Source organism: Lygodium microphyllum, chromosome 16 (assembly GCF_053477565.2).
Source record: "Lygodium microphyllum isolate KBCC chromosome 16, Lygodium_microphyllum_v1.1.10, whole genome shotgun sequence".
In the NCBI taxonomy this organism is placed as follows: domain Eukaryota; kingdom Viridiplantae; phylum Streptophyta; class Polypodiopsida; order Schizaeales; family Lygodiaceae; genus Lygodium; species Lygodium microphyllum.
In genome coordinates this window covers 68,936,117-68,956,579 of record NC_141150.1, presented here as the reverse complement: position 1 = coordinate 68,956,579, position 20,463 = coordinate 68,936,117, and the positions used below count along the sequence as shown (strand labels likewise).

General features: G+C 37.1%; 1 pseudogene; it reads left to right on the top strand.

Moving 5' to 3' along the window:
- Nucleotides 1-5,757: 5,757 nt before the first annotated feature.
- On the top strand, nt 5,758-6,595 carry LOC148022949 (elongation factor 2 pseudogene; annotated as a pseudogene).
- The last annotated feature ends 13,868 nt before the right edge of the window (nt 6,596-20,463 follow it).

Genomic DNA, 20,463 nt, shown 5'->3' with positions numbered 1-20,463 from the left:
CATGTTGAGCATACTGTAATAAGTGGTCTATTTGTTTTTTCAAATCAAAGTTCTCCAATAATATTTATGGTTGTACCAGCATGCATTTATTTTTCCACAAGACAAGAAATTAAAATGACTATGAGTACATATCTTGCTTATTGATTTTTTTTTTGATTGCTTGAATGAGGAGGGAGTATGTGTTACCTATACAAATTTTGAGTGGTCTACCCAATATTGCGCTTTTTTTTTTGTCTTTGATCTATTTCTTTATTTGCAATTGGTATTAGGATTGTATGTGAATTGTATTATAGATGTTTTCTAGAAGCAAATGAATTTAGGCTGACATTTTTAAAGGTATATATAGCTCATTCAATTTCTTTGAGCTCTTGCAAATGTGTATCTTTGATATTTTTGGTTTATTGGAAAAATATCAACTGCACCATAAAGAAACCATTGTTTTTTTAGTTAAATTTTTTAAAAGTTTTTATGAGATATATTATAGTTTGTTTTGTATGCATACCAAAGTATAATCTTGGTCCATATATCCATAAATAATATTCAAAGTATAAATGTTTAAAAAAAACCATCGATATGTCCACCATTTGTAATGATTACCACAACAATTGTTCCTTTATCATTTCTTATTGTTGAAAAGATTAGCTCTTGAATTGTTCAATCATTGAACAATTTTAATTCCGTATTGAAAGCTAGTATGAATTTGATAGTAGTGCATAATACGAATTTTAATGATATAGATGCCTCTCCTTTTTCATAGTAGATCTTTTTTAGATTTTCTTTTTTGTCATTGTCTTTCTCTTGAACTAATGTTTTGTTGGCAACCATAAACCCTTCTATGTATATAAATTTTCCTAGTATGAAGAACATTTCATTTTTTTTGCTAGCTCATTGCTAATTTCCATAGTTACAATAATAAGTCCCTCTAAATTAGTTAATTCAAATATTAAAAATTGATAGTTCTTTCTAAGCATTGTTACAAACATTCCATATCAATTCAAGAGGAGGCCTAAAATGCTATCCCTTTCATGTGTGTGGTTGTAAGTTACGATTGGTAGTTCTGGTGATAATGTGTGTGTGTATGTCGAGCACATGCATGATTATTATACTTTTGTTGGTATAAATATATTAAATCTTATTCTAAAAGTGTGATATATACAAATAAAGTGGTAGTATTTACATTAATGTTTATTTTTATCATTTTGTACTCATATATCATGAACGATCAATATCTATCTAAATATTTTAAAATTGATACAAGTTTTAAAATTCTAAATCATAATAAACATAAGAAGCACTAAATACCATATTTTACAAAGTTAAATTTCTACATTATAATTGAATACTATATTTTACAAAGCCACATTTAGATCTATTAACTAAAATTATAAAGGGCATGATAAATATTATTTAATCTAATTCAAGTAAGTGTTAAAATATAAAAGTTGTTGATAAATTCAAGACACAAAATCTTGTTCTAAAACTGAGATATACACAAATAAAGTGGTAGTAATTACATTAATATTTCTTTTTATCATTTTGTACCCATATATCGTGACTGATGAAAATTGATATGAGTTTTTAAAATTTAAATCATAATATACATAAGAAGCACTGAATACCATATTTTACCAACTTAAATTTCTACATTAGCATTGAATACTATATTTTACAAAATCACATATGGATATATTAACTCAAAATATAAAAATCTTGATAAATATTTATAAAACTAATTCAACTAAGTGTTAAAATATAATAGTTGTTGATAAATTCAAGACACAAATTTTTGTACTAGCTTTTTTTTTTGTGTAAGCATATTAAACAATTCGTACAAATCTCTAAGTTCTAGATTGTTTAACTTAAAGCATAAATAAAAACTTCTAAATATTGAATTCTATGAAATCATGTTTACTTGTAGAACTAATGTTATAGAAAAAGTAATGTCTTTTGGAAGTTAATTAATCTAAGTTTTGGAATGTAATAATTGTCAATGGACGTATAAGACACAATATTTCATGAGGATAAATATAAGTAGTCAATGATCAATTTTTTGTTGAAGTCAATATTGTGGAAGCTATTTATAGTATGATAGTAGTTTTGTTTTACCAGATCCATCTATCGCATACTAATGGGCATAAGCAACAAGCTGCTTTGTATTGATCCATTCAACTAGCATAGAGATGTACTTGTGCATTTGTGTGTCTATCATTTGCACTTTTAATTATCAATATCGGAAAAAAGGGGGGGTATTCTTGTCAAGGATGTAGGATTGTTGTCTTGAAACTCGCCCAATACTTGATCTAGTCAATATCTTGTGTAGCTGGATAAGGTGCTTCGGAATGAAAGTGACAAGTCACTATTGTGAAAGTTATTTATATTGTGAAAGCACTTTTGCTTATTGGATCTATCTATAGTTTGCCAATGGGGGTGTAAGAAACAAGTTGCTTTGTATTGATCCATTCGACTAGCATAGAGATGTACTTGTGCAACTGTGTATTTATCATTTGCACTTTTAGTTGTCAAGTTTGTTACCCAGCCAATACCTTTTGTAGATGTTATCAACTGGATAAGGCACTTTAGAATAAAATTGACAACATAGCTATCAATTTTAATGGAGTTGTTTTGTTCATCAATCATCTTTGGTGCAATCCAAGGATAATGATATTTGGAATTTGAAGTTGTTCTTGGATTGGTACTTGTAGATGTTGCAACATTTATATTGTAACTTGTAGCATGATTTGTGGAGTAAGATAGTATTGATGAATCAGAGATGCCAATGTAGACATTATCAATTGAAAAATGCAACAATATTTTTTATGGGTGCAAAGATCCATGTACGAGGCTTGCTACATGTAGATAGATAATTGTTTCTAAAATGGCTCCAATGATATGTGAGAGTTTTATTGAAACAAGTTGTAGACGTGCTCTTTGTTCAAGTCCAATTCTAGCACCTTGATTGTCTAGCGAAGAATTGTTTGCAAATGTTTCGCCATTCCACAAGTTGGAAATAGTCCAGAATGGTAGAATTGTTACAAAACCAATGCTTTGTACAAATTTAGAATGTCTTAATTGGAAATATATGGCTTGGTATATTTTTTTGAATCTATTTTATATGTCTTTATATTCCAATGTTATGTATGGAATATTAGGATAATTTGGCATGTAGTATACCTTGATGACATATGTGACTACATTATACATCACATGTAGAAAATTTTGGTCAATTTTCTTGATATAGTCTATTAGTAGTAAGCTGTACAATGTTGAACATAATTGTGATGTGGTTTGTAATTTTGGGACTCAAGCTTTAGGATTTGCATTATTATATGAGACTTTAACTTGTTTAGTGACATGCTGGATATCACATATTTTCCTCTTGTTAGAAGATCAATTTAGGAATTTTTTGTAGTTCAATATTATGTTGACCATGTTTTGACTAATTCCTTTACACTTGCAATCTTCATTTGGTTTGCTAGTACGATTGAGCTTTCTTCTATAAGTGAATGAATATTAACAATAATTTTATACTATTTTACAAAATGTAGTAATTGTTTGGTTTGGAATCATGATTTGTATGATACTTAAGATATGTGATGTTGCTTGCTCAATCATGTATGGATCGCCCCATCATGCAAAATCATTTGATAATATAAATGCTGAAGCTTTTGTATCTCAATACATTATGAAAGCTTTTCATAGCATTTCATTCAATATAACTTTCTTCAATCCATCATTTATAAAACATGTTCAACCATTTTTTCAATTATATCATAGAGCTTGTAGATTTCTAATTTATAGAAATAGTAATGGATAAAATAAAAAATTTTAACAGATCATTGAACTAACTAATTATGTCTACCTTGTCAAAGGTGGAAAGCAAAAAGCAAGTAACTACAAAGCAATTTGATGTTGGTACTTGTCAATTCTCAAAAACATTTGATTATAAAATTCAAACATGTAAATATTATCTTATTAGTTATACTTTGTGGATTCAAATTTGAACAAGTTTTATATGATAAGAACATCGTAGTAAATTGTAGATTCTATTAATTGTAGTGAAATATACCAATTCAAACCAATTTAATTGATAGAAAATTGGACAAGTAATTTATGGTAGTGAGAACATTGTAGTAGAATATAGATTTTGTCATTAATTGTGATGAAATATACTAATATAAATGAATTAACTCAATAAAAAATGCAAAATCAATTTTATGTAACTAAATCTGAATTTTAAAAGCGCTACTTTATTAGAATAATTTATATTGAAATTCATATTGCAATTCAAGAATGTTCTATATCTATTAGTCTAACATGAACTCAAATCAAATCTAATTCTAAAAGCTTCAAGCAAAAATTAAAGATAATAAACTAAGGTAGATTTAAACATGGTACATTTTAGGTTTTAACATTTACAAATTGCAAGAAACAAGTGTAGCCTTTTGTGTAAAGTAGTTTGCATGTCTAAAGTCTAAGATTACTTTTAGAGTAACTTTGGTGAATGTCTACTTTCTTGAACCAAATACAATGTCAAAATTATGCTCAAATCATGATAATATTGCCAATGGTACTGACCAACAATTCACTTGTTTTGAGCATGATTGCATTGTATGTTTAATAACAAATACATATTTGAAGAAGGCTTTTCTTGCGTTAAATTCAAGATAACATATGCATTAACTTTTTGGCTAATGTATGTTGTCTTTAATCAATGACAAGTATAATTAAGAGAGTTGAAAAATCATTCTTGACATGCAAGAACAATATCAACTCTCGTGCTTTGGAGATTGTATCATAGAAAAGGATTTTGTACTTTATTTATAACAACCAGTGAACACGTAAAAAAGATTTAGATGTTCAAGCAAAAGATTAGAAGCATACTTTTAGATTATTTTGATTAATGTATTAAAAACAAAAGAAAAATTGAACAATGATTAAAAAAGTTAGTATTATGATGTTAGCAAAAGATAACTTGTTATCAAATCATATCTTAAAATTTTTTAAGAACAAGCTTCAGCATATAGATGAACGTATTAACTTTAAATCATGGTTTATTGATTGAATACTATTTTTGAGATATGTAAATGGTTGAATAAATATGGAATTCTTTTAAAAAATTGTTTACATGTAACTCTATTTTGTTTAATATTGTTAGTCAATGTGTCAAAAACGAAACAACACTATGTGATTATACTATCTTTAATATAGATGAGTGATAATCAAAAAAATAGAAATCTGCTATAAGAACGGATTACATGTAATTGTATATTTTTTCGATCTTATTAATCAATATATCAAAAATATAATGCTGAATAAATAATAATCAAAAGATAGAAAATATGTGAGTTGCATATGCCATTAACTTATTCTATTCTTTTTCGTGGTCTTGACCTTAAAATATGTAGCAACATATATCATACTTAACATATTTTCTAAAATGAGCAATATTTGATATAAATAAGTTGTTGGAAATATGTTGACGAATAGTGTTTCAAATTTGATCTGAATGTTAGAATTTCTAACAACATAGAACATATCTAGTAGAGGTTCTAAAATTAATTGTTTGAAGTAAATTGATTTTTGAAATATGTTAGTGAATACATTTTCAAAGTTTATGTGCAAATTTTACATACCTTGAGAGAGAGAGAGAGAGAGAGAGAGAGAGAGAGAGAGAGAGAGAGAGAGAATTTCACAACTTACTAATAAAAAGCAAGTTGATGCTCCTATCATAGCCATGAAGTTTTTGTGTTGCCTCTTGCACGTGTTGTAGTGCAGTGTAAGCTTACTTTTGATCTTCTAAAATTGGTGGAAAGGCTAAAACATTTGACCAAGTCTGATACCATGGTTGTTTGTAACCTTGAAGAGTTTAGTGAACATATCGTTGTCGAGGCCGAGGAAGTGCACTTGGAAATATGTTTGAAAGACTTGCAAGAGGATATGATGGGTGGTGTTGAAATTGTTGTTTTTGATCATGTACTTTCTTTTAGAGAAACTCTTTTGCAAAAGTCCAATCATATTCTAATGAGAAAGTCTCCAAATAAACACATACTAGTCTTTATTTTGAAGCAAGACATTTAGAAGAGAGTTTGCCTAAGGCTAGAGATGAAGAGAGGATAACACCAAAGTTCGTAGCAAGATATCAATTGAGGAGTTTGCTAAGGACAAAGATTTGGCAAAGAAGATATGATGCTTTGGACCTAAAACCATAGGACCTAACATGGTTTTTGACATATATAAGGAAGTCAACTTTCTGAATCAGATCAAAGATTTTGTGATTGTAGCATTTTAGAGGGCTAGAAAGGAGGATTCTCTTGTAGAAGAAAACATGAGGGGTATAGCTTTTGAAATCTATAATGTTGTTGCATGTTGATGCTATTCATAGAGGTGGTGGTCAAATTATTTCTACCACATGTTGGGTTAGCAAATTTCACAACTTACTAATGAAAAGTAGGTTGATGCTCATCCTGTCAAAATCGTGAAGTTTTCTATGTTGCTTTATGTACATGTTATAATGCAGTGCAAAGTTGCATTTGATCTTCCTAAACTAGTGGAAGGACTAAAATATTTGCACAAACATGATTGCAAGAAATGCTGAGTATAGGTTGGATAATGATGTATTGAGCTATTTTAGACAGATGTCTCTTGAAGGTGTATCTAGAGATTTTATCACACTCCTTTGCAGCTTGCATCCTTCCAGTACTATTGGAGGTTCAAAGCCATGTGAACCATTACATGCTAAAATAATTGAAAGGGGATTTGACACTAATATATATGTAGGCAGTACAATGGTAGATATGTATAACAAGTGTACTAGCATGCTTGTAGAGTCTGAAAAAGTGTTTGAGACTATGTGAATTTGAAATACCGTGTCATGGATTGCATTGATTATAGGCTACACTGAATATGCAAGCAGCAAACAAGTTTTAAGCCTCTTCAAACAAATGCAAGTCGAAGGTCTATATGCAAATGAAGTACATTTGTTCTCTGTTTAAGAGCCTGTGGCGCCTTAGGCAATATAAAAATAGGCCAAGAAATACATGTTGAAGTAGCCAACAAAGGACTTGATAGTGAGCTTTATGTGGTGGACATCTCATTAAAAGACATGTACTGCAAATGTGGTGTGCTTCTTGAAGCATAAGCATGTTCGAATAGCTTGAATCTTGAGAGAATTAGAGGGCCTTTCTCCAAACATCATGACTTATGTATGCAGCTTAAAATCCTGTGGAAACTTGGGAACTATAGATAAGGGTCGAGAGTTGCATACATGGGATTGCATTGGAGGATCATGAAAATGAGCTCATGGTTGCAACACTTTAGTATGTATATATGCCAAGTGTGGCTATCTAGGAAAAGCAAGAGAAGTTTGAGTTGTCATTTCTTGGAATATAATTTTGATCATGATAAGATACAATGAACACGGGCTATGTGAAGAAGCACTTCTTTGCTTAGAACAGATGCAATTGGAAGGCATGCTTTTTGATGAAGTTTCATACGTTTCCATTTTGAATGCTTGCGGTTACTTGCAAGATATAAATAGGGTAAGAAAAACACACAATAAATGTGTGGAAAAGGGATTTGAGAGGCATCATTATGTTAACAATATTGTGGTGGATATGTATGCTAGATATGCCTCGCTTGTGGAAGCACAATAGCTTTTTAACAAGTCACTAGTACAAGACATAGTCTTGTGGAATGTGATGATATTAGAATTTTCATAACATGGGTTATTTGAGCATGCCGTAGCATGTTTGGAAGTTATAAAACTAGAATCTATTTCTCTAAACTCGGTCACTTTTAGTTGTGGCTTGAAAATATGCGCAAGTCTAAAATCCCTTAATAGGGGCTTATTTTTGCATATTGATATTGCATAACTAGGCACACATTGGATAGCTCCATACATTACCTACACTTGGAGGATGTGCTTGAACTTCTCTCAAGGTCCTTCTACTTTGAGGAATGCTTGGTGCTTATTGATTCGTTTCACCCCATTTGAGTGATGCTAGTTCACCCAATAGGCCATCCCCTTGAGTTGTGACATGATCATCTAAAATTTTGAATAGTTTAATCCCTTGAATCAATCTACACTTGGAAGCCATGAGTTTGGAGCGGTAACAAGAATACCATATTCACGATTGGAGTCATTGACAAGCTTAGACATTGATGGGTGCATTTCACAACCTTTTATTTGTGAACCTCCTTTTAGAAACACACAAGGTGCACATAGCTTTGGTATGTAGTTTAACCCTTATATAGGAACCAATATTTATAAAGGCTTGCATATTTCTACCAAATAAGAGCGATCTATTTTTTTCTTATGTAATTCATTTTCAAAAGTAATGATCTTTGAAAATATTTATCTACAATAATTATAGCATTGGGGTTGAATGGATTCGAAAGTGAGCCACATGATAGTAAAAAACGTTAGAGTGGTGCATAAGAGTCTCCTCACATTTAAAGAAATGATCCCAAGCATACAAAAAAGTCAACATGATGACAAGGGGATATGAAGGCACTTTCTATACAAATTCAAAGTTGTTGAGAGAGCTTGGACACACATGCTTTTGAGTATTTTAAGAAATACTCCAATAACTCTCCCATGTGGTGCATATATCAATTTCCCTTTTTCTTCTCTCTTATATTTTTCTCATTTCATGCATTGCACCTTCCCTAGCCTATTAACTATGATATTCTCCCTTTTAATATTTGGAGTTTCATAAAAGGGTGCATGCATGGAAAAATATTTAGCCACCAAAAGAAGAAAATGTAATAATATATCGGTGCACGATTGTAACAAAGGCCACATCTACAACAATGGAGATTTGAGACTCTTCTCAATTATTATTCAAAGCCTTTTCCTTCATGAATCTCTCTTCAAATCAAGCTTCATCTCCTTTTGGAGGATGGAACATATTGTAAGATGTATAATATCTTTTCACATTCTCTCTACTCAAAACCTTGTAAAACTATCCATCCCATATTATAAAGCATCACATTATATTAGTAATGCACATGCACATCTCTCCCTCACATTTTGCAACCTTTGTAGTTTACCTTCTTTTTTATTATTATTTTGGGAAGCTTGACTATGAAGACTCATGTACACAAGACAACAAAATGTATTGTGCACTACTTTACATCACCTAGTGCATCATCCAATTTGGGGCTCTAATAAATCAAGATTATGTTTGATTAATTAGGGTTAGCAGATAGTATAATCTAGCCAAGTGCCTATAAAAAGAGACCCCTTTGAGTTTTCAAGGGAAGAACACACATACTCCACTCTACCACCATTACTACCTCTATTATATTTTTCTTCTACATTACTTTGAGATTACTCCCCCATTCTTCTCCACTCCACCACTCTTCTTCCCCACTTCATTACGCACACCCTCTCCCTCTCCCTCTCCCTCTCCCCCATCCATCTTCCAACTTCATCACCCTCTCCTACTCTTGTCCTCATCCTCCCTCATTCTCCATCTCTCCATTATCTCCTTTCTTCCCATTCCACTATCCCAAACCCCTAATCATCATCTTCTCCACCCCTTCTTCCTCTTTCTCTTCCTACATCATCACCACCATTATTCCTCCACTTATGTGTGATTGTCCCCCCACCATTTTGGGTTGGGATGCATTAGTGGTAACCCTAACTATTAGCATTTTTAATAATTTACTTCATATTGTACCAAGCCTTCTCCTCTCTTTCTCTTTTATATCATCATCTCTCTAGTCATGCGTGTAAAAGTGCCCTAGTCCACTTTCAATTTGGCTAGGTGGTGCCATTTCACATCCCTTAATATGCAAAGACCGATCCCATTTGTGCAGAGACCGCAAGTGCTCATTCTCTTTCTTAACATATTGGCTACTCATCATGGATAGATCATTTACATGATAATTAGCCTCTTTGTGCATTGATTGGATACATTATTTAACATTTTAGAATACCTATTGATTTAATATCCCTCAAGACATTAATTCCTTGAGGGGTATCCCTACTTGTGCTCAAATGAGCTTGTTGCATTCTTACCCAAATTTGACTATGCCAATTCACTCAACATGCCATACTCCATTCATTGGCAACTCAAATTTCTAATGATCTAAGAGTAACATCATGAGAATAAATATACTTTGAAAAGTTTTAATTCCCTATTCCTCGGGGTAAAACCAAAGGATCCTTATGCATATGATTTGTAGCCCTAGCTCCTTGCACCTTGTATCATTTTGCTTATCTTGGCTTGACTCACATTGTGTATGATATTACTTGAGGTAGAGTGAGTTTGCAATGGCATTAGAGTATCATTTTAAAAGAGAACAATAAATACTTGCTCCTTGAGGTGAAAATACATTGGGGGTTGCTAAAAAATCCTAGAAGTATTGAATTTCTTGTGTTGTTGATATGGAGTATCACTTAGGGGGTTTAGTATATGGAAGCCCTTGCTATCACATGCATTGAAGACCTAATTTAAAAACCTCTTATATATGGATTTTTCATGACTAAAGCATATTCTTTTTTCACTCCACCATTGAATATCCCTATTAAATGATATCCCTTTGTATGTAAAATTTGTCTTTAAAAGGGACTTTTGAATTCCTTTCCATTGAACTTACGTTATATATTCACATATTTGTGAGTAAATCTTCAAAAAGTATCAATTTTTCAAAAAACTACTTAAAGCATTGGAATAGACATTAGGCTTATCAAGCATGGGGAGTTTCTCATTCTAGCTAATACCTTAACCCTGGAGGTAAATTTTGTGAATACCTCTACAACGCAAAGGTGACCCTTGAAGACCATATTTGATTGCATAGTTATAGAAGGCATCTATCCTTAGGCACTCTTGATACTAGGCTTGAACCCTATCATATAGCGACAATGTGCTCTAAGGCTTGGGAAACATTAAAAGTTTGCAAGAAGACCTTATATCATGGCCCTCAAGATGAAACTTATGAATATCTCAAGGGTAGATTTAAGCACTAAGTCCATAGTAAAATTACTTCTTTGGAGACAAGACACTTGAGTAGACTTTAGACATTCTTTCTAGAATATTTGACTAATTGTGGCAACTTCTTGACCCAAGACCTTGCAATTCTAGGATCCTCATGCTAAAGTACTAAAGTCTAGAATATCTCTTTACTAGATATTTGACATGTACACTCTCAAACTCATGCTCTCTTGAGCTAATTCTCACATTTATGTTGGGGTAAAGGCCAATGGCCCCAATAGTCAGAGGGACATCCCTTGTATAAGTATACATTGTGTAATTATATATGACTAAAAATAACATTATGTAGTCATATATAACTAAATATAACAAAGGATAAGGATACCACTCATTGTATCCATTAAACTCTCTTGTGTGCTTTTCACAATACATGCCCTTATCCCTTTGGGCACCCATCCCCTTTTTACATGACCAAGCATCTTGCCAAGGTCCTCTTTTTCTATTCCCTTCTATTTACATTATCCCTTCACCTATGCACGTCTACTCTTTACAATTTGCACAGGAAGAGGGAGCCTGACACTCTTTTACAAAATTTGAGGGTGCCTTTGCATTTTAAAATGCGCCTTTCCCCTTTGCCTTCTTTGAGGTTGCCTTTGCACCTTTTACCTTTTCTTCTCTTGTTTCCTTTGTTGGGTCTGCATTTTTTAATTTTCTTGGATTTTTTTTTTTGCTTTCTTTTTCCTTGTCTTGCATTGGGGTTAACATTACCCCCCTCCTAGTCAAGTGCCAATCCCATGGCACTTGTGGGTCTTTGTTGGTGAGAGCTCGGTGATTGAAGGGTTTTCATGTGGTTGATGATGGGACTTTTGCAAGGATTTGACATGGAAGAGAAGCATGTTAGAACGGTTGAGACTTTGGAGACCGAGGGTATATTAAGTGGTTGACAAGGGCCTTTGAGGTCAGTGGTTGGATGCATTCGCATTACTTGAAAAGGAAAAGAAAAGTGCACTGCCTGGGGGGGTGTGCATACCTTATTATGTGGTGCATTGTGTCCATGCTAGTGGAATTGGGAGCAGGGTCGTGAACTACAAGCAAAGCCTGGGGTGTTGTCCCACACTTGAGAACCTAGTTCATGTGTAGGGGAGGTGCAGTGAGTGTAGCTTAGGGAGACATGTATAACCATAGGTGAGTGCGACCTCCCTAGGTATGTCTTGCCCCCTTGATGTGCCCTAAGCATGAAGTGGGGAACAAAAGGGGCTAAGGGGTTAGACACAGAGCCAATTGACCAAGGCCACTCGACGTGCCTAACTTAAGGACCCCTTGGTGCAGTGATTGTGGTACTTCATCAAGTGAGATCTTCTTTTCCCATCTTGCTTTTGTCTTTATTTTTCCTCTTTTCTTTCTCTTTTTCTTTTTCATGTTGCCTTGTTCTTTTCTTTTTTTTCTTGTTCTCTTTTTTTGATATTCTTCTCTCTCTCTCTCTCTCTCTCTCTCTCTCTCTCTCTCTCTCTCTCTCTCTCTCTCTCTCTCTCTCTCTCTCTCTCTCTCTCTCTCTCTCTCTCTCTCTCTCTCTCTCATGTGTGCGAGGAGCTAATCCTTACATTCTGGGTCATGAGAGGAGGAGGCTGGGGGCTTAAGCGATTTACTAAGGAAGTTCCTACTTTCCATATAGCCTTTTAGGTTCATGCGTACATTCAAAGGAGTTGTTGACAAAAATGGATGACTACACCTAGTGAATTGGCTGTCATTCATGTGCTCTAGTAAGCCATGCAAAGGATGGGAAGAGGACGACTCACATCATTAACCTAGCTATGGCAAATCTATCTATCTGACATTTAGATTAAAAAATAGGGGTGGCAGGTAGTATTCGTGAGAGGTAGGTGGTTGCTTAAGCAAAGCCCTAAGTAACCTAAGGTAGTTACAAGTTGTGGTAAAGGCACGATCAGGGCAAGAGGAGAATTTGCTAAGGAAGTGGGAGATTGATGGTCCTAAGTCATTTTTAGAGAATACAAGAGCTACCTTCAGTGGTTTAATAGCATTTATGTTGTAGATTTTAGGGAAGTAGTAGTGACGATGGATGTTGGGGTTAAAGTCCACCCCTACCTTTCTTGGATATGGCATGTACACTGGGTTGTTTCTTTCATAGGGTATGGTGCTACAAAATGACATCCATGTGTCTACGTTCCCATCCCAGATTCTTTGCTTCCATTTCATCTATGATTTGTATCCTTTGATAGTTCTGGGAACCTCCATGACCTTGTCTTCCCAATAGACATGTGCCTTTGTCCCCCACAGTGTTGGATGTGTTTCTCTTTCTATGCTAGCCTTCTGCCCATGTTGATCACATCCTCCACCACTTTAGGGGATAATACCCTACTTAGTGTGGGTGGGTATTAGAAGGTGAATTCAAAGAGCTTGCTCTTGTTCTCCCACTACTCCCATACTGTGAGTTCTAGGTTCCAATTGATTGGAAAGCATTCTTCTCTCTACGCAATGGGGGCTTCTAGGGTTGCTACGGGTTGTGCCCTTAGTCTTCATTGTGCTTGTTCCATAGCCTTTTCCTTCTTTTCATGGCCTCCTCTTTTCTTTCAGCCATTGCATCCTCAGGTTGCACTTCCTATACTTGGCTTTCGATCTTGGAGAGGGTGGTTGGGGGACTTTTTCATCATCTTGTTGCCTTAGTTCAAAATCTTGTCCCTCTTCTGGTGGCAGTACATGCTACTCTTCCTCTCTCATTGACTCTTGTGGTCCTTGTTCCTCCTTAAAGCCTAATAGCTCCACCTCTTGAAGTATTAGCCTTGTCCTTAACAAATATTCTTGTTGCTCCTGTTGGCTCAGGTTGGTCTGCTCCTTGTGGTTGGACACATAGTCCATGCCTTATGGCTCTGCGAGCGATCTCCAACTTCCTCTTTAGAGTTTCAATGGCCTCCTCCTCTTCTGACTATGTGACATCCAAGATGGTACTGAGGAAGGCATGTTGTTGGGCTTCCAATCTCGTGTTTGCAACCTTTGCTCCCTGCTTTCCCCTGACACTCTGTCACCTTCTACATGGGCTAGACGGCTTGCTAGGTCTTTTACTCTTCCTTCACTCTAGGTCACCCATGTTTTACCCTTTTGTTTCATCTCCTCTAGGCTCTCACTTTGTCTTTGGTCCAAGGCCGTTATCATTGGCTCTTGTTCTCTCCACTTTCGGATCACCTTTTCCTTCTCCTCCTCCAAGTACTCAATCTCTCTTTCTGGTCTTTCTTGCTTCTCTATCTCCATTAGTAGTCTGTACCTCATTTCCTCCACCTCTCTTTGATGCTCTTCTCCTACACCAGAGCTCTCTCTATTTCTTTTGCTGTGAGCTGATCCATGGCTTCTTGAACCGTTCTCATCTGCCCCCTTGTCAGGTCCTTGTGTTGCATGATGAGTAGCTTATACTGCCTTTGTAATCCAATTAGCTCTTGTACTTTTGCTACGAGCCTTTCTTACCACATGTCTTCGTCTCTTTCTTTGGCCTTGAGCTCTCGTATTTCTTTTTGATAATTGGCCACTTGGTGAGTCCTCTCTACCTGAAAGGTTGTTAATGTTTCTCTTTTCACTTCCAACTCGGTCACTGCTATTTTCTTTTCTTCCTTAGCCCTCTCTAGCTATGAAAGGATCTCTTTAACATACTCATCATAGCCTGCGGATGGCGACACTACTGTAAGAATGGATGTTGTGGATGCCTCTGTTTTTTTCTTCTTTGGGTCTTGTCTTGACTCGGCATCTGTAGCTACCGGTCTCTTTGTTCTAGTTGCCAAGGCTCCTCCACTTGAATTTGGAGCTACCTTTTGTGCCTTATTTACCAGGAATTGCACCCATGCCATGAGATTTCTCCCATCCATTGTGGTTGAGGTGCCTTGGATGGGTGTGGTAGTTGGGGTAGTAGACACAAGAAAAATTGGGATTGGATATAACGGGCTCTTGCCCTTGCCTTCTATTATTGGTGGTGTTACGGTTGCTGGCACTTTGGGCACTAGTGCCTGGGCCTTCTTCTCCTCGTGGGCTCATGGCAGCCAACTCCTCCTGCCTAGAGGGCTGCTCTACTAACATGCATATTGCTTGAGCCATGTCTTCATCTTCCTTTTGTTGGGGGTAAAGGCGCCTTTGCCTAGCCGCCTGTGTATTACTACACTGACAGTCACCGCCATTGCACACTGCAGGTGACGAGTGCCCGTCACCGTCACTTTATTCTTTATTCTTTTAGTGACAGTTTGAATAAATGAAGGCCTGGTCACACATTGTGACTGTTGGAATTCCCATTTCTAGTCTCTCCCTTTCTTGCTATTGCTCTCCCGCCATAGCTCTTGAGTCCAACCTTCAATCCGTTGCTCCCTTTCAACTGGTATCAGAGCTTTGCTTTCCGACTCTTGAGCTTGGTTCATGGTATTCTCAGCATCCCATCGACTCCCTACTTGCATTGGGTCTCCTTCCCGACAGCCATATCCGACTCCTTCGAGCTCCCATCAATCCTCGGCTTCCCGAGCACCTTCCCGACATTGTTGGGCACCTTCAGGGCATTACATTAGAGGTATTTGATCATTTTCTTCAAGGTTTACTTCAGTTCTTAGGTCTCACAGTGAGCCTTCCTTGGCTTTAACCGGACCCCTCCGAAGCTTGGCCACCATTTTTTGCAGCCCCAGGACCGGCATTTACAGTTGCGGAATCACGCAGCCCTCCCATATGTGTCTTTAGCATTGACAGTCACAATAGCAATTCTCCCCCTCCATTGGCACTTGGAAAGGCTCCATTTCAGGCATATGAACATGCTTTGATGCTTGATTTTGATGGTTGATGTGTTGGCATAGCATTTGGACTAATTTAACACAGTTTTGGGACTGTCATAACAGTCCATAGGTAGTTTATGACAGTGTTACACTGACATTTGATGCTACACCTTGTTTGGCATTGTCATTTGATGCCCGGTTGGTCCTGTTTGGATGTTCGGATGTTAGGGGAATGTATGCCTATTGTTTGGAAACCGTTTGGAGATGATTTTGGTGCTAAAATTCTTAGTTTTGAATAGTAAATCACTACTATACATAGTTGGGCTGAAGTCATTTTACTCATGTATACTTATGCCTATGCTTTTCGGGCTATGTTTCGGACATATATGGTGATGTATTGACACTTGGGGCTCGACATAGAGCTTGGTTTTGATTCGGGATCATTGGTTGAGCTTGAGCTCACTTTGCAAAGCATTTGGATGCTCCGTCTTGGATGTATGTATGGCATGTATGTTGCTTAGTCTGACCAGTCTTGACATGCTTATGGATGCTACATACAGATGCTCTACTGCTTACATGTTCGGGATGCACTATTGATGTATTGTCTTGGACTTATGTCATTGGCACTGTGTCTTGCCTTGGCTTGAGCTCTTGAGCTCGTACATACGGCTTTTGTGCCAATGGGAGCATTCTTGAATGCTTATTAGACATTGAACAGGTGGTATTTTTATGCATTGAGCCGTTACATGCTATTGAGCAATTATAGACACTTGAGACTTTGGGACTTCTTACCTTTTGGGATGATACATCATATGTCTTGGTTCATTGTATGCTTATGAGCTAAGTCTCAGTTTTGGATCCGTATCTTTGTGAACTGACACCTACTTGTGTCAAGTTTTGGTAGTGGTAGGAACACTTTGCCCCGTTGCCTGGGGGGTGTGCCTACTCACTGGCAAATGTTTGTATGACATACTTGGGTGTTGGATTCATGCTTATTGACTGTCATATGCTTATGCTATGCCCGCATGATGCCGGCTTTGGTCTTGGCAGTATCTAATTGCCTTGGGATCCGATTTTGGCATTGTTAGCTCTCTTTTATTGAAATCTGAAATTTATTACATCAAGCATATATGTATGGACTGACATGGATTTTTCATGCTGAAACACTCTGAAATGATGTACCTTCACTAGTACTTGGCGGGCAACAGCTTTGGCTCCACTTTCTTTGCCATTTTTCCTCGATTTTGGTGATTTTTTTTGTCATTTTCTGCAATAAATAGCAAGCAGTTTTGAACTGTCTACAGTCTTCCAGCTTGCATTATGGCGAGTTCCTCCATTGATTATGCTATTTTCAACATTACTAAGCTTGATGGTACAAATTACTCTTATTGGAAGAGCCAGATTTGGCAAGTGTTGATGCAGAAATCACAGATCAAACCTTTGAGGTTAAGCGGCCATCCGCCTGCAACTATGCCAGATGAGGAATGGCTTGAGCTTGATGAGTTATGCAAGTCCACTATTGTATTGTCTATCACAGAACAGGTTCGCTATAATGTCTTTGAGGAAGAACAAAGTACATGGCAGTTGCGGGAAAAGATAAAAAATTTCTATGACAAGAAAAGTCCAGCGAGTCAGATGTATTGGCTGAAGCAGCTTATGGACCTGCGCATGAAGGAGAATGTGACTATGTCTGCTCACTTGAGCCAGTTCCATGCTATACTCAAGAACTTGAATTTGTAGGACATCACTTTTGTAGAGGATGTCACTCCTCTTTTCTTGCTTGGTACTCTTAATGAGTCATGGGATGTATTCCGCACTGCATTATGTGCCTCTACTACTACCTTGAAATTATATGATATTGAGAGTGCTCTTCTGCAGGAAGAGGTTAACCGTAAGAATTTGGATGCCTCTCGTGTGTCTCATGCTATGACAGCTAGAGGCAGGAATGATGGATATGGAAAGCATGGCAGTGGTAGTGGCCGTGGATGGGATTCTCAGAAATCTTGGTCCAAGTCTCGTGGGAAGTCACGTAGCAAATCCCGTGGCAGGAATGCAGATGTTACTTGTCACCATTGTGGGAAAAAGGGCCATATTAGGCCACAATGCCATGAATTGCACAATGAAAGGCGCAAAGATAAGGGAAAAGACAAAGTGCAGGATAAGTCTTCTGATCGCAGCATAGTACATGCAAAGTCCAATGTTAAAATTGAAGAGATCAATGTTATGCAGCCTGAGAATGTTGATGATGATGATTATATCCTAGTAGCTTCTTCTAGTGCTTCACAGATGATAGAGATACACTCCATGTATGCACAGTGTTGGCTCTTGGACTCAGATATGTCCTTTCATGTGACACCTTGCCCTGAGTGGTTTCATTCATACCATACTATTTCGGGTTCTGTGCGCTTGGGTGATGACAGCTTTCTTAATATTGTGGGCATTGGTGATGTTAGGCTGCAGTTTCCTTCTGGCAGGAGTTTTGTTATGCAGGATGTACGCCATGTACCTACTTTGACATGCAGCCTCATGTCAGCTGGACAGCTTCATGACGCAGGATATCATGTATGTTTTGGAGACTCTGCATGGAAGATCACTCGTGGTAGACTTGTGATTGTGAGAGGTACCAAGGCTGGCAGTCTCTACCCCTTGATTGTATCAGCTTCTTCCCTTGATCATGTTTTGTCTGTGGGTTCTATCCCACATGTATCTCTTTGGCATGCCCGTTTGGGGAATGAAAATGCTTTCTGGTTTGCAGTACTTACCGCCCTTTGATTATGCATGTTTTGATTCATGTGAGCATTGTCTTTATGGCACGCAGACTAGGTCTATGCATAAGAAGTATGGTAGGCCACGCATGAGTGAGCCCTTGGCATTGGTACATTTGGATGTCTATGGGCCCATGCCTTGTCAGTCTATGGGTGGTGCAAAGTATTTTGTTATGTTCATAGATGATTTTTCACGAAAAGTTTGGGCTTATCCCATTAAGCTGAAATCCGATGTCTTGGCTGTGTTTCAGAGATGGCTTGCATTGGTTGAGAACCAGTCTAGGTATGGCTAAAATGCCTAAGGACAGATAATGGGGGTGAGTATGTCTCACGTGCTTTTGAGCAGTTATGTGATGAGAGGGGTATTAAGCGTCAGTTGACCACCCCCTACACCCCCCCCAGAATGGTTTGGCTGAGCGGATGAATAGAACCATCCAGGAGCGTGTATGCAATATGCTTAGCCATGCAGGCCTACCACACAGAGCTTTTAGGCTGAGGCAGTATGAGGTATGGACTGAGATTCGATAACATGAACTCCTCCCAACCAATGCAGTTATCAAGCCCATCAAGCCCATAGTGTTTTATGTGCTTCCAAATTGAGATATGGGAAAGGAAGTATTTATTGGAAGACCTTTCAAACATACAACCACATGCATTCTAGACTACGAAACACATCGTATCCACCTAATCTTACCAGACGTGGAGATAGTCACTACTTTCAGCATAGGGGACCTTGTCTCTTCTTCTCCAGAGAAGGGCAAGAAGCTTGTCTCAAAGTTAGATCAATTTCCTGGAGAGGACAACCAGAGAGTTCTTAATGAGCTACTCAAGCCACACGAGAATAAGAGAGAAACGCTCTGTATGAACCCTCCTGCAAGCAAAGGAAAGACCGCAGCTACTAGAAACACTACCATAACTTCTCAAGTTGTTGGGAATAGAATTGCATCTAGAAGGGAGAATAGATTTAGGGCAAGTAATTAGAAGTGTCAATGGAGAGCTAGTGCAGGGCCATGATGGGCGCCAAAGCATTGCTACGTTGTCGGAGAGGGTTTTGTCGAAAGGTTGAATCCACCGGGGATCAGAAGCAGAAGGAAGTAGAGATAGGAGATGGAAGAGAAGAAAGAGAATACACAAGTGGTAAACACAACAAAAACAAATCACAATGAATTGAATCGATATGTGTTGAAAGAACCTGCAATCTTTGAACTACTCAAAAGCAATCTCTAGGCATTAGTTCTCTTGAAGCTCCTTCCTAGACCAAAAACGTGGATATGAAAAATCAGCTTCTTCTCTACTGCCCGAAACCCAAATTTGATGGCTCCGTTGGCTTCTAAAGGGGGGTAAAACCCAAGGACACCTGGTCACGAATCTCCCAGGTCACTCCTTCTTCCTTCAGTTCAATCTGCACTTTTCAGGCTGTTTTCGACGATATCGACGCACACGATTTCTTCCATCTGTCTTTCTTATGAAAAATCTCCTAACTGGCTGAAAAAACAACTAGCTTTTTGCATGCCATCCTAATCTAGAAGCTTTTTCTAAATTTTTGGGATTTTTACAATAAATAATATAAAAAATAGACTAAAATTATCCAAAAATCTAGTATTTTCAGGTAATCCATGCAACTCACACTAGTACTAATGGCTCACTTCACATTGACTCTCTAGATCAATAAAGAAGTCGGATGATGATGCATTCCATACTTTTTCACACCGTGTCCTCATAACATCAGGACATCCACCCCCTCTGAACCTGCGCATCCTCCAGTATGCGCCACAAAATAGTCCTCTTGGATCGAAGGGCCACAATATTATCTTCCAAAGTAACTGCAGCATAGACAAACCACCTCTAGGATAAAAAATCCAATGCTCTTCCATCCAACATAGGAACATCTCACCATCCAAACTCGCCCCTCCTGGATCATAAGGTTTTATCAACGTATTCAAGCCACATAGCTTCGCTTTTGTCAACCCTCTAGATACCATAAACATACTCACAATGTGCCCATCT